Below are 13554 nucleotides of genomic sequence, written 5' to 3' on the forward strand. Positions count from 1 at the left end.
TGTGCATGATAAATAAATATTTTATAGGCTGTGGAGACGGTGGGGAATAAACAGGGACACCACCCCTTTACTGGCTATCTTCTCCTGCATTATTGTGTTTGGACTTCTGGTTCCCCGGGAACATGTTTTGGCCTGTGATGGATGGGAAAAAACCAAGCTGTTTAATGAGTTGTTTTATGGAAGGTTTCTTCTGGTGAGTCCACATGTTCTGAGGAGGTTGCTGTGCCTCATCCTGGACGTGGAGAAATGAGCGGGTCGGCAAGTGCCTGGCTCATGGTAGGCAATGGGCTTCTCAGTATCCATGCAAAGTTGTAGCCTTTCTCTCCATATTTTCTCACACCCATCTAATTTACCACCATGCCTTAATGGTGCTCATGACCCCCATTTTTAATTTGGAATCTTTACCTTGCTCTTGGAATCCAGATCTCATTTCCTACTCCCCCTGGAAAGTTAAATTCAACTTCCCCACAGTCAAACTTAATATTTTAGCCACAAAACAGCTCCATTTCCAGAATAGGAACTTTGGTCATTCCTGAATCCTCTGTCAAATCCCTTCTGCCATCCTCCTATACTCACAGACTCATTCAATTGAGTAAGAGAAAATATTATCTTATTAATTATTAATAAGATAAGTTATTTCCTTGTTAATTAAGGGAAATTAATAATCCAAGCAAGTTGCTCTCTGCACATTGATGGCTGCACAACCTCTTCCCCAGAGCTCTTGGGGGGAAAGTGGATATAAAGTGGGCCAGACAGTTGAGTTAGAGATTTACACATGAGATTCTTTTGGAGTTGATAGAATCTGGAAACTCATTCTGGTGGGGCTTTTCATGTGAACATTTGGCTGGGTTTAATTTGGGCTTTAATTAGGAATGCAGATGAAACAGATGCCCCCAGCAGACCACCAACTGACAGGCCATAGGCAATTTTCCTTCAACTCTTCAACCCAGGGGATCCCCCATTCCCTGGAGTGGAAATTCTGCTCTGAGAAGCCACTTTATCTGCTTTCACAGTAAGACCCAAGCTGCCTGCTGCCAGCCCATGCCAGGCATTCTCAAAGGGTCTGTTGTAGAACCTGGCATCGTTATCTAAGGGAAAAGCTCTATTTTCTGTGTCATAACTGCATTGGCCCTGGCTGTACCAACTCAGAGCTTGGGGAATACCTTGGGAAGAGGTATTATACAGGACAGAAATCCTGTATGTCTCACCTATGGGTCCAGAGTGGATACCAGTAGACAAAGACCATTCTGGTGCACTGTGACATTGGTTTTCCCTACACTTCATCACTGTCCCATGATCTTACCCTTTATGGCCCATTGTTTTCCTTTTATTTATATATTTGCTTCGAAGTCCTATTGAGTTCTCCTCTTCCACAATTAAGGATGTTTCCTAAAGACCATCCAGGGAGAAAAAAAAAAAAAAAGAAACTGGGACAGAAGGAAAGAGAGGCTTGGGAAAGAGAACTGAGGAACAGTGAAACTAAGAAGCCATTGTTTGGGTCAGAGAGACTCCTTGGGCCCATTAAGTTATGATATTCTTATACTTACTTGAAGTAATCTTTGAATTGTTTATTCTTGAAGTTTAGAGTGATATTTTCAAAAGAGAAGAAAATAAAATGGGCTAGGTAGTAAGGAAGGAGATCATGCACTAGTGATTCTAATCATTTGTCTTTATCTTCAAAATATTGTCTGTTGTAACCAAAAGGGGCAGCTATTCCCCCATCACTGCCTACTAGAAGGATCCTGGTAGCCATGTGCCTCTACGTGGTGGGACAACCATCTGCCCTGCCCATGATCATTAGAAGATAGCAGGGACACTAACAATCATACATCTCCTGTACCTCTTCTCTGTCCTCTCATCAAGGGTAAATGTTAAGACTGTTGTCAATAATAAAGTCATTCTAGGAAATGAAAAAAGCATAAAATCTCATAATTCTTTGGGGAAAAAAATCTCCTAGTGATGACTGCCTCATTTCAAAATATTAGATCAAGCCCTGAGTCTTTCCTGCATGATGTTCTTGTGGTTATCTAATTTGGGCATCAGCTGATTGCAAAATATGGGGGTGACTATTCTTTTTTTCTTATTCCAGTATAGTGAACATGCAGTGTTACATTAGTTTCAAGTGTACAATATAGTGATTCAGCAATTCCATACCTTACTCAGTGCTTCTCACAATAAGGGTACTCTTAATCCCCATCACCTATTTCACCAATCCCCAACTCCCCAACCTCCCACTGGTAAATACCAGTTTGTTCTCTATCGTTAAGAGTCGGGGGGGGGGGGAGGGGGGTTGGTTTGTCTTTTTTTTTTTCTTTATTCATTTGTTCATTAAATTCCATATTTGAGTAAAATCTTATGATCCTTACCTTTCTTTGACTGGCTTATTTAACTTAACATGATATTCTCTAGGTCCATCCATGTTGTTGCAAATGATTATAATTCATTATTTTTATGGCTGAGTAGTATTCCATTGCATATATATACCACATCTTCTTTATCCATTCATCTATCAATGGACATTTGGACTGCCTCCAGCATTTTACTATCGTAAATAATGCCACAATAAACATAGGTATGCATATGTCTTTTTAATGTTTTCTTTCATACTCTTTGGACAAATACTCAGTAGTGGAATTCTTGGATCGTAGGGTAGTTCTATTTTTAATTTTTTGAGGAAACTCCATACCGTTTTCTGCAGTGGCTGCACCAGTTTGCATTCCCACCAACAATGCATGAGATTTCCTTTTTCTCCTCATCCTCATCGGAGGGGGTGCTATTCTTAAACAAAAAACATTGACTATGATCAGTGCAAGAGTAGCACTATAAGGACTCTGCCCTGTGGGTTTACAGATCTTAAACAAAAGGGCAAATATGTCAAGAATTAGGATACCTCAAGTTTTGGGTTCCAAGCACATTCACACAGGCTGCAAAAAGAAAAATAAATAGAAGGAGAGGAAGAAAAAGGAAAGGACCAGATAGCCAGAAAGGATTACTGGTCCAGGCTTTTATCTCTTGGGTACATGTTTTAAGTTACATTTTAGGAGCCAACATCTTAAGGGCAAGTTGTTTTATCATTCTCTGAAACGTGTTATCTCCTAGACTCATGCTTGCAGCCCCAGTTTCCTTCTTCCTCCTGTCTCCACATTCTTCCTGGCTTTTCTCACTCACTGTCCTGCAGCTGGGGAAGGATGATGCAAAACCCAAGCAACCAGGCCTATAAGAGCAGGAGGGTATGAGTAGCTACAGGCTTTCAGGGATGAATCTACTAGGTAGTTTTTAGTCATAGAAACTACCAAGATGTGCTATCAGCTCAAGAAATAAGGGAAAAGGTAGAGGATCAGACTTGACTTTGGTTTTGTTCTGGCTTCAGAACAAAAGTTTCAAGGATAGTTGACCCTCATCTAGCGAATACTTTTTGTGTTTAAGAAAAACAACAGAAAGACTGGAAAAGAATATGTGCTTTTTGTCCAGGCCAATAAAGTTCTGTTTTCAATATGTTCATATTCATTCACTAAGTGTCAGGACAACAGCTAAGAAAATAGATTCTGATGCAGATTGTTTTAAAGGTGTTCTCTCGCCTTTCCATCTCTTTCTGCTAAATGCGTCTTGCTTATTTCTGGATATCTTTGCACAACACAGTTCTGAATACATAGAAGATGTTCAATAAATAACTGCCAAATGAATGGATGATTAATAATTTTTCCTCAGGGTTTTAATCCATGAAAAAGTTCTTCTCATCTTGTATTTTTGTCCTTATTCTAAAATGTGCACCCTCTAGGAAACAGCATAGCCTTCTCTTTAGCTCCTCCTTTCAGTATATTCTTAATTGTAGGTAAAAGAAACAAGTTACCATTTTATGACTTCCAGGCCCTGTCACTGAGAACCCCATGAAGAACCAGTTATTTATTTATTTATTTATTTATTTATTTATTGAAAAAGAGAGAGTGTATAAGGGAAGGGTGGAGAGAGAGGGAGAGAGAATCCCAAGCAGTCACCACACTTGTCAGCATAGAGCTCAATGTGGGGCTCGAACTCACAAACCATGAGATCATGACTTGAGATGAAATCAAGAGTTGGAGGCTTAACTGACTGAGCCACCCATGTGTCCCAAGAGCCAGTTTTTAATTTCAAAAGTCCAATACACTGGGTTGCTGATCATATTCACGGTCCCGGTACAACCACCCACATGAGGGCAATATGTTTGGAAAGTTTGGGTAGCTAAAATAATTTAAAGAGGGAATCATTAAACCCAATGCTGGGCTGAAATAATAAAACTAGAAATGACTTCTGAGCATCAAGGTTAAGAACAAATATCCCCTGCCCAAAATGTCTGTGGGATTTGTTAAACTTCAGCTAAGAGCCACGTCAACGAGTCTTGAAACCAAATCTGACTGCAGTCCACAGTCTACATACCAACTCCCCACAGCTCTAAGAGTGGCTTAAAATCTGCAGAGAATAGATTTGTTTAAGATAATATTTGTTTCACACTTACTTTGAACCCTGTTTGCATATCTGACATAGCATTGAAATGAAATACATTAAAAAACATGAAGGTTCCCATCGTTCAATGAGCAACACACATTAGCCATATGGAGGCCAAATAATTTAACAACAAATAATCTGAACGTCATTTGTTGAGAAAAGTTAATTTGATTTGAGAATTACAAACACTTATTCCCTTCTCAGAGCAATTTTACTAGACCACATAGTGATCACTTGAAATCATTTTAAAATCATTTCTCAAGTCAGAAACTCCTATCAGTTTGCTGAAAACTCATCTCACTTCCCATTCTCAAAGAATGGATGATGTCTCCCTTGCATTCTATCTATAGAACTTTTACTTCTCTAGCTTCTTCTTCATCCGAACACATCCCCCTGTCTAATGACCGTAGATGGCTGACACATGATCCAATAGTGACCTAGTTTTGTTCTTTAAGGGTCTACTCTGAGCATATTCGTGGAGTTTTGAGGGTGCTGCAAAAACCCACAAAAGTTACGTTCACTGGATAATTCTACAATAACTTCATAGAACCATACCATCAGAACAAAAAAAGAAGTTTTCTCATTCTTTGAAATTAACTGGACAAGACTGGTGTGATTTGTTGGTAAAATTCTGAATAATGAGCGGGCCAGACTTTCTTTGTCTGTGGGATTTAATAATACACTAATTGATGTTGTTTTAAAAAATGGATTTATTAGCATGCTTCAAACTCAGGTGGTGGACAGAAGCTGAGAAAGGCTTGTAATTGCTCTGGGTCATTTTCTGACACAACATAATAATGCTTTTAGATCTAACTCAGGTGCAGTAATTTAGCCATGACTGGCAACACCTAGAAAAGCTGTACATAGACTCAGATCAGAAAGATTAAGCATTGATGACATGGAAACCATGACCTGAAGAAGCCCGTGAGATGATCAGAGCAATTATATAGCAATTTACTCACAATCTTTAGATTGTGACATCTTTCTGAAAAGAACACTGGAACTTCAGCAGTTCAAGGCAAGCAAACCAACTCGTTTACCTTTTCCTCCACAAGTAACATACAGTTTTGTCACAATTGCTAAGCTCTTAGCATACAACCCTTTTCAAACACAGTCATACACATCAGTCATAGTAACTTTTTATAATAATCATGTGTCACTTGTATGTATTGTGCCTGATTTATAGTATTAAATAACTAATTGATTACTTAGATTAAAAGTTGGGAGAAGAAAAGGAAAAGCATCACTATCTTGTGAAAGATCTACCTTCAAATGGAAAATTTCATGGAAAAAAATGTCTTCTTGCACTTTTTGGTTGTTTATTGTTTTTTTGTCTTTTGGGTTTTGTTTTGTTTTGTTTTGTTTTGTTTCTTGTTTTGGTTTGATTTGGTTTTTCATTTTGATCAAACCTTTAGCCAGTGGATAACTAGTAGAATTTGGGGTATCCTGTCCTTACCATCACAGTGAATGCATGAGAGCCTCTCAGCCTGAGGGACAGTAAAAATAGAAATTAGATAGTTTGAGTGCCTTTTAAAGTGAATTTATACCCAAAGAATAGATTGTTTTTTATCTTCATACTTGTTAACTCTAACACGGTGAGGTTTGAGGTTTTGAGATGCTGCTCTAAGAAATGTATAAGACTTCTCCAATCTATCTTCCAAATGCTTCACGGGGGGGGGGGGGGGAAGGAAGCAGAGAGACTTAATTATATGTTATTTATTTTAAAAAATAAGCAGGGTAAATTTACTGTATAGCAAATATAATAATATTTGTAGAACTTCTACTCCAGAAGCCACTCATGGCTGCCTTTACTCCATTTTCTCATTTTCTTGTAGCATGAGTTAGACCAACCTGACACGGAGGTACAAAGTCACACATGAGTTTTTTAAAACAACTCAAGGACCCAGAAATGGTGACCATCTTGTGCAATCCAGGTTAAGGTGTCCTGGTTGGACAAGGGAACAACATATTTGGAATTAGGATTCTCATAGTGAAAGGAGTGTCCACGATGTATAATTGTGACAGTCCAGTAGACCACAAACCAAACAGAGAGTTAACCATTGGTGGGGTCTGGAAGTAGAATGAAATCTCTTTATGTCTTGGGGTTAAAGTACAGATTAGCCAGAATTCCTAAGAAAGACTCCTTCCTACCTAATAATAAATGGTTATGGGCTAATATTTGTTCATGGGCTAATAAATGTTCATGGGTGTCTCTGGCACATCTACTCTAAACAGAAATAAAGTAAAAAGATATAGAACTGAAATAAAGTGATGTTGAAGCTACATTGCGAAGAAGAAGGTAGACAATGAGAAACAGAAGCACAGGAAAATTGTAAAAAATAAAAAATGTTTGACTGGTGGAAAATGGAGAAAACCCATCCCCACACCCAATGCAACAACTACCCCCATCCCCACCCCCAACCTCCTAACAGTCTCTCAAAATCACGGAACCAAGTGGTCCCTTCAGTGAACTGGACATTTCCTATTGTAAATAGTTCAATTTTCTATCATAAAAAAGGAAACCATGTTGCCAACCCTAAAAGGGCGAATACCTAAAAGGAGAGCATAGCAAAGTTAAGCAAATATCATTTCTTCCTCCCTTCTTCTGGTTTTTCCTCCCTCCCTCTCTCCACCTTATTTCTTCTCCTCAAGAATCCATAAGCAGCAAACACACACTTCCAGAATGTGCTTTGGGTTTCAGGCTCCAAGAGAAAAGCTGTTTTACAAAAAAAAAAAAAAAAAAAAAAAAAAAAAAAAAAAAAAAAAAGCTATAAATGCAAGCGAATGCACGTACAATGAAATCCATTAGGAAGGAATTTTGGCTCAGACCTCTCCATGCCCAGCCAGCCAGCTAGTGACCCTCTGCGCGTTAGTGAGGAGAAAGCAAGGACACAGTCCTTCAATGATCGTGCTCATGACATTTCTGCAGGAACCAGATCACTGAGTCAGAAAAGAACAGAGAGGAGGGCTCCAGGGTTTCCTCTCACTTTAATTTGATAACAGTTTAAGAACAGTGAGTGTTAGATGCTGCCGTTTTATTTAGGTTCCTGCAAAAAGCAAACCCTGAGACAAGAACTCAGAAGAGGGTCATTTATTTGGGTGGTTGGTCCTAGGAAACATGAGGGAAAGACTGAAATTAAAAAAGGAAGTGAGGAAAGCATATAGAGGGTGGATATTTTAGCAGGTTTTCATCATAGGCACCAGAGGCTCAGTCCCACTGAGTTCTCTCTGAGAGTGATGTGTAGAATGTGCTTTAGACTTGTCCCACAAGGAGTGAAGCTGATTGAGGAATGATTAATCTACAGGCTCTGTCTCATGTTTGAGTTGATCCCGAATGTTAAATCCCTAGCACTTTGGGCTGCCTTGCGCACAGGCTGAGTCTCAGGATGCGGGAGAAAGCCCTAGAGCAGAGAGATAGCGGAGAAGCCGCGAGCAGTCGCAGGTGAACTCAGAGGAGGGCCCAGAGAGTATAGGCTTGAAATCCACAGCTACTATCACAAATCGCACAAACCCAATGCTGTGCTGAGGACTTAGCATGCATCATCTCGTTAGCCCTAACCCTCAAACGTCGCCTGTGAATTACATACTGTCAGATTCCCAGTTTACAGGTGTGGCAATAGAACCTTAGGGAGGCTCGTCCCACAGTTTGTAAGGAATCTTCACCACTGCGCAGTGCTGCTGTCTTGGACTTGTAGTTCATAAATTAATTTTCCCAGCTCCTTTGCACAAAGATTGTGTTGGGACCAGCTTCCTTGTGGATGGGAATGACCTGTGAGGCACTGAGACGTGGTACATCACTTTCTAACTTTCCTAATAAATTGTCATAGTCAATATTGACCATGTGTAGTTTTTACCACACCCACTTCAGAATCCTACTTGGATTCCTCTCCGAATATAAACAAAGATGGTGTCTTAGCTTGAATTTCCTGGAAATGTGCTCTGCGATGGAGAGTTGCATGTGTAAAAGATGTTGTTAAGAACGCTAGCTGGGCATGAGATTGAAAACAGCGTTGTCGCATGTGGCTCTCTCCATCTTGAAACCAATAATACACTCAGATCCTTCCTGTGCTTCACACCCCTCTGCTTCCTCTTCTACTTCAGGGCTCATGTGACACCATTGGATCCATCCAGATAACCCAGCATGATCTCTCTCTCTTAAGGTCAGCACACTAGTAACCTTAATTTCCTCTGCAAAGTCCCTTTTACCACAAGATGCAATACAACCATGAGTAACACTAGGGGCAGGAGACCATGGGTGTCAAAATTCTGCCTTGAGCCTTGACCTTCCTGGAAGAGTTGGCATGCCTTCTAGGGTCAATAGCTCCTTCTAGACAGCCCAGCTTCCCCTCACTGCCCTCCTCCAGGGATTGCATTTAACTCAGAGGAAAAGGAATCTGGAAGCACACAACCTTGACCATGCTTGGAGCCCAAAACAATGAAGCCAAGAAACCCATGTGGATTGCACTCTGACTTACCTTTGCACTCTGATTTGCACTTAAGATTTGGGCTCGGCAGGTGTAAACCTTCCATGGGGCATATATTTGGAAAGTGACGTGACAGCATCCAGAGAAAAAGTGTGTTGGGAGACAATGCAGGAAGGAGTTTTAGAAATGCTCCAGCCTGTGCGAAAAGCTAATCTGCCCTAATCTGCTGGCTTTATTATGCAGCAGGGAGCAACAGTTCAGTATCTCCTCTGGGCATTGCAGATATGCCTAGCTTCCTGCCTCAAAGAGCTGCTGCTCGTGCTATAATTAAGTATTCGTGGGGAACACGGGAGAATTATTTACCATGAATTCAGAAAGGCAGAGAGAAAGCTGCTAATGAGTAGGCCTGGTTTTTCCTAGATGTTGTGAGCATATTTTTAAATGATTACTACGGTTCACGCTGCCAGGCTTACTAAAAGGAAGGAGGAGCACTCTGGGAGACACCATTCTAGCAAGCCCAGAGATCTCTGGGGAGTTTTAACTTTCTTTGAGAGAATTCTAACAAGCCCCAGTGCAGAGAAAAACAACACAAAGAGAAGAAAGTGGTTCCATATCAACTTTATAACTCACAAGATAAAGACTCTCAAACGGTGAGCTGGCAAGCTTTTAGGACTTCCAGGCAAAATCTTCAATGTGTGTAGAGCAAATTTCTCCCAACCTGCCTTACCTGATTCCTTCCCCAACCTTTCTCAAGATGCAAAAGGAAATGTCTTTAAATACCTAAAATGTTTTTCTTGTTTCCTCTAAAAATGAGCATTTTATGTATGCTTATTAAATTCACAATGTAATTACATTATCTGGTTGCTTGCTAGCAAACTATTTATTCATTCCTCAAATATTTATTGAGTTCAACTACATGCCGAGCACTGTTCCAGGTACCAGGGCACAACAGGGAACAAAATAGACAAAGTTCTTCTCCCATGAAACTTATATACTACCGGGGATGAAAAAGACAAAAACCAGATACTAAAGTAGGTATATGACTGTTGGCAAACATGTTATGAAAATGAATAGAGCAGAAGTGGGAGGAAGAGAGGGCCAGGGGAGGGGGTGTTTCCGTTTTATAAAAAGCATCCAGGGTTGTCTTCTCTAGTCAGGTGACATTTACACTAGACCTGAAGGAGGTTAAGAAAGGTATCCTCTGGCTATCTGCAGAAAGGGCCTTCCCAGCAGAGGAACCACCAAGGATAAAAGCCAGGTGTCTAGGGTACACTTGATGTGTTTTAAAAAAAAAAAACAAGAATTCCAGTAAGGCTGGGAAGATGTGAGCCGAGGAGAAGGGGGAAAGAAATGAAGTCAGAGAGGAGCAAGGGAGCAAGACCACGGTCAGGTAAGGACTTCTCATTGATTCTGAATGAAATGTGATTTCTCTGCCTCAAAGTGAATAATAATAGACTGTGGCTGGGCATGGGGATGGGGGGCACAGCTGGAAACCAGGGAGATCAGTGTTAGGTGATTGCAGCATTCTAGAAGAGAAAGGCCGGTGGCTTAAGCCAGGGTAGAAGTTAGTGGAGGTGGCAAGAAACAAGTCAGATTGGGGGACATATTGTGAAGGTAGAGTCTTTCAATTTGCTGATTCTTTTGTTGATGGATTAGATAAGGAATGGGAGAGAAAGGGAGAAGGCAAAGGTGGAAATGGGGATGGCATGGAGTCGGCATTTATGTCGGTGGGCAAAATGAGGAGAGAAGCAGGTTGATGGGGAGTGGGTAGGGAATCAAGAGTTTAGTTTGAAGCATGTTAACTTTTGAAACTTGCACTGAGTATCCAAGTGGACAAGTAAAATAAGCAAATGATTTAAAGATCTAGGCTAGAGGTGGGAGTTGGAGACATAAATTGGGAGTCACGCACATATTGACAGCATTCAATGCCATGAGATCAGTTGAGATTATCTAAAACATGAGTGTAAATTGGACAGACAAGCCATATGGGACAGAGTCCTAGGGCACTTGAACATTTAGAAATCTGGGAGATAACTTCAGACCTGCAAACAAGACAGAGAAGTGACAAATGATGTAGGAAGGGGATCGGCAGGTCAAGCCAAAACCAATCTAGTCAATGTGTCTGAGCTCAGTTGAATTTTACCAGAATAACTTGACTGTCCTTGTACGTATTTCTTACTAAAACCCCTTAGAGGTATCAATAAGTTTCTTCAGCTTTTTCCTGTAATCTATTTTTTCTCAAGAGGTATTGTAATTCATAGTTATGAATTAGAAGCTTATGAAATAAAAATTGGAGCATGAGTTTTTTCTTTTTCTTTTCTAATTTTTACCTAAATTTTATTTAGTTAACATACGGTGCAATATTGGTTTCAGGAGTAGAATTCAGTGATTCATCACTTACATACATATGCTCATCATATCAAATGCCCTCCTTAATACCTATCACCCATCTAGCCCATCCTCAACCCACCTCTCTCCATCACCCCTCCGTTTGTTCTGTCTTTAAAAGTCTCTCCCTCTTTTTTTTTTTTTTTTTTGAAAGAGAGAGAAGGAGAGAGAGTGTGCAAGCAGGGAAGGGACAGAGAGAGAGGGAGAGAGAGAGAATCCCAAGCAGGCTCCACATTGTCAGTGCAGAGCCTGACATGGGGCTCAGACTCACAAACCATGCGATCATGATCTGAGTGAAAATCAAGAGTCAGACGCTTAGCCAACTGAGCCACCCAGGTGCATCTGTCTTTAAGAGTCTCTTGTGGTTTGTTTCCCTCTCTCTTTTTTCATTTTCTTTTGTTCTCCCTTCCCATATATTCATTGGTTTTGTTTCTTAAATTCCACATGTGAGTGAAATCATCATATTTGTCTTTCTCTGATTGATAGTTTGCTTAGCATAATGCACTCTAGTCTATACACGTCATTGCAAATGGCAAGGTTTCATTCCTTTTGATGGCTGAATAATATTCCATCATATATATATATGGATTAGATAAGGAATGGGAGAGAAAGGAAGAAGGCAAAGATAGAAATGGGGATGGTATAGAGTCGGCATTTATGTCAGTAGGCAAAAGGTAGAGAGAACAGGTTGATGGGGAGTGGGTAGGTAATCAACCCTATATATATATATATATATATATATATATATACACACACATATATATATATACACATATATATATATACACACACATATATATATACACACATATATATATGTGTGTGTATATATATATACCACATCTTCTTTATCCATGTATTAGTCAATGGACATTTGGGCTCTTTCCATAGTTTGGCTATTGTTGACAATGCTGCCATAGACATCAGGGTACATGTACCCCTTCGAATCTGTATTTTTGTATTCTTTGGGTAAATAGCTAATAGTACAATTGCTGGATCATCGGGTAGTTCTAAGTTTTATGTCATGGACAGTGCTGTGTCTGGGCTAGGTGGTATACTTTGAAGAAGAGAATCACATTTGACTCAGAATGGATAAGAATCAAGCTTTTAAAAACTCAAGCCCCGGGTGCCTGGGTGGCTCAGTCGGTTGAGTGACCAACTTCAGCTCAGGTCATGATCTCACAGTTTGTGAGTTTGAGCCTTGCACTCTTGTCTCACAAAGCCTGGTCTCTCTCTGTCTCAGAAATAAATAAATATAAAAAAAAATTTTCAATAAAAAATTTAAAAAATAAAAACTCAAGCCCAATTAGACAATATCTCAGAGCTAAGACCTGGTTCTGGGAGCTCCTGGGTGAAATTACTGGAAAACAGCCTATTTGACATGGAGAATCTAAGCTGGGCACTTCTTTTCTAATTTTTAGGAGCTATAAAAACCATGAGAAGCATCAAGTTTGACTGTAAACCCAAAGGAAAGAAACTTAATCTCCAATTAAGAAAAATAAAAATGCAAGCTGTGTTGATTCAATTCAGATCACATTTTCATGCATTTCAGAAAGATAGAGTTCTTAAAATAATTTCCTGTTAAGATTCAAAATCTGTCTAGAGGGTAATTTTTCACTCCTTAAACCACTGCTCCCAAATGAATTTTATTCAATGCTTAGCTGAAGGAGACTATTAGTGTTCCTTTTTTAAAAAAATTTTTTAATGTTTATTTATTTTTGACAGAGAGAGACAGAGCATGAGTGGGGGAGGGGCAGAGAGAGGGGGAGAGACAGAATCCGAAGCAGGCTCCAGGCTCTGAGCTGTCAGCACAGAGCCCAACGCTGGGCTCGAACTCACGGACGTGTCAGCACAGAGCCCAACGCTGGGCTCGAACTCACGGACGGCAAGATCGTGGCCTGAGCCAAAGTCCGACGCTCAACCGACTGAGCCACCCAGGCGCCCCTAGGTGCTCCTCAATGAAGACATAAAAAATGGTTAAAATAGGTATGTCTATGCAGCTACTGACTTTTCCTGAGATAATATTTTGTGAGACAGTTAGCTTTGGAGTTGGATATGCCTCAGAAAGATTTTATAAAAACGAAAACAAAAAACAAAAAAATCCCACCACTCTTTAAAACTCTCTTTGGGTATTTTTTATTGGTTTGGCCATTTTTCCTTTATGATGCACGTTGACATGTTTGTGATCACGTCTCCATCTGTAAACAGACATGCTCTTAAATACAAGCCAATGGAATTTTGAAAATGAATGGAATTGAAT

General features: G+C 40.0%; 1 protein-coding gene across 2 annotated transcripts in view; it reads left to right on the plus strand.

The window, feature by feature from the left end:
- Window positions 1–13554, plus strand: part of PCSK2 (proprotein convertase subtilisin/kexin type 2) — a 270236-nt gene that overhangs the window by 37060 nt on the left and 219622 nt on the right. The window lies entirely within an intron of this gene.

Source organism: Panthera tigris, chromosome A3 (assembly GCF_018350195.1).
Source record: "Panthera tigris isolate Pti1 chromosome A3, P.tigris_Pti1_mat1.1, whole genome shotgun sequence".
Lineage (NCBI taxonomy): Eukaryota > Metazoa > Chordata > Mammalia > Carnivora > Felidae > Panthera > Panthera tigris.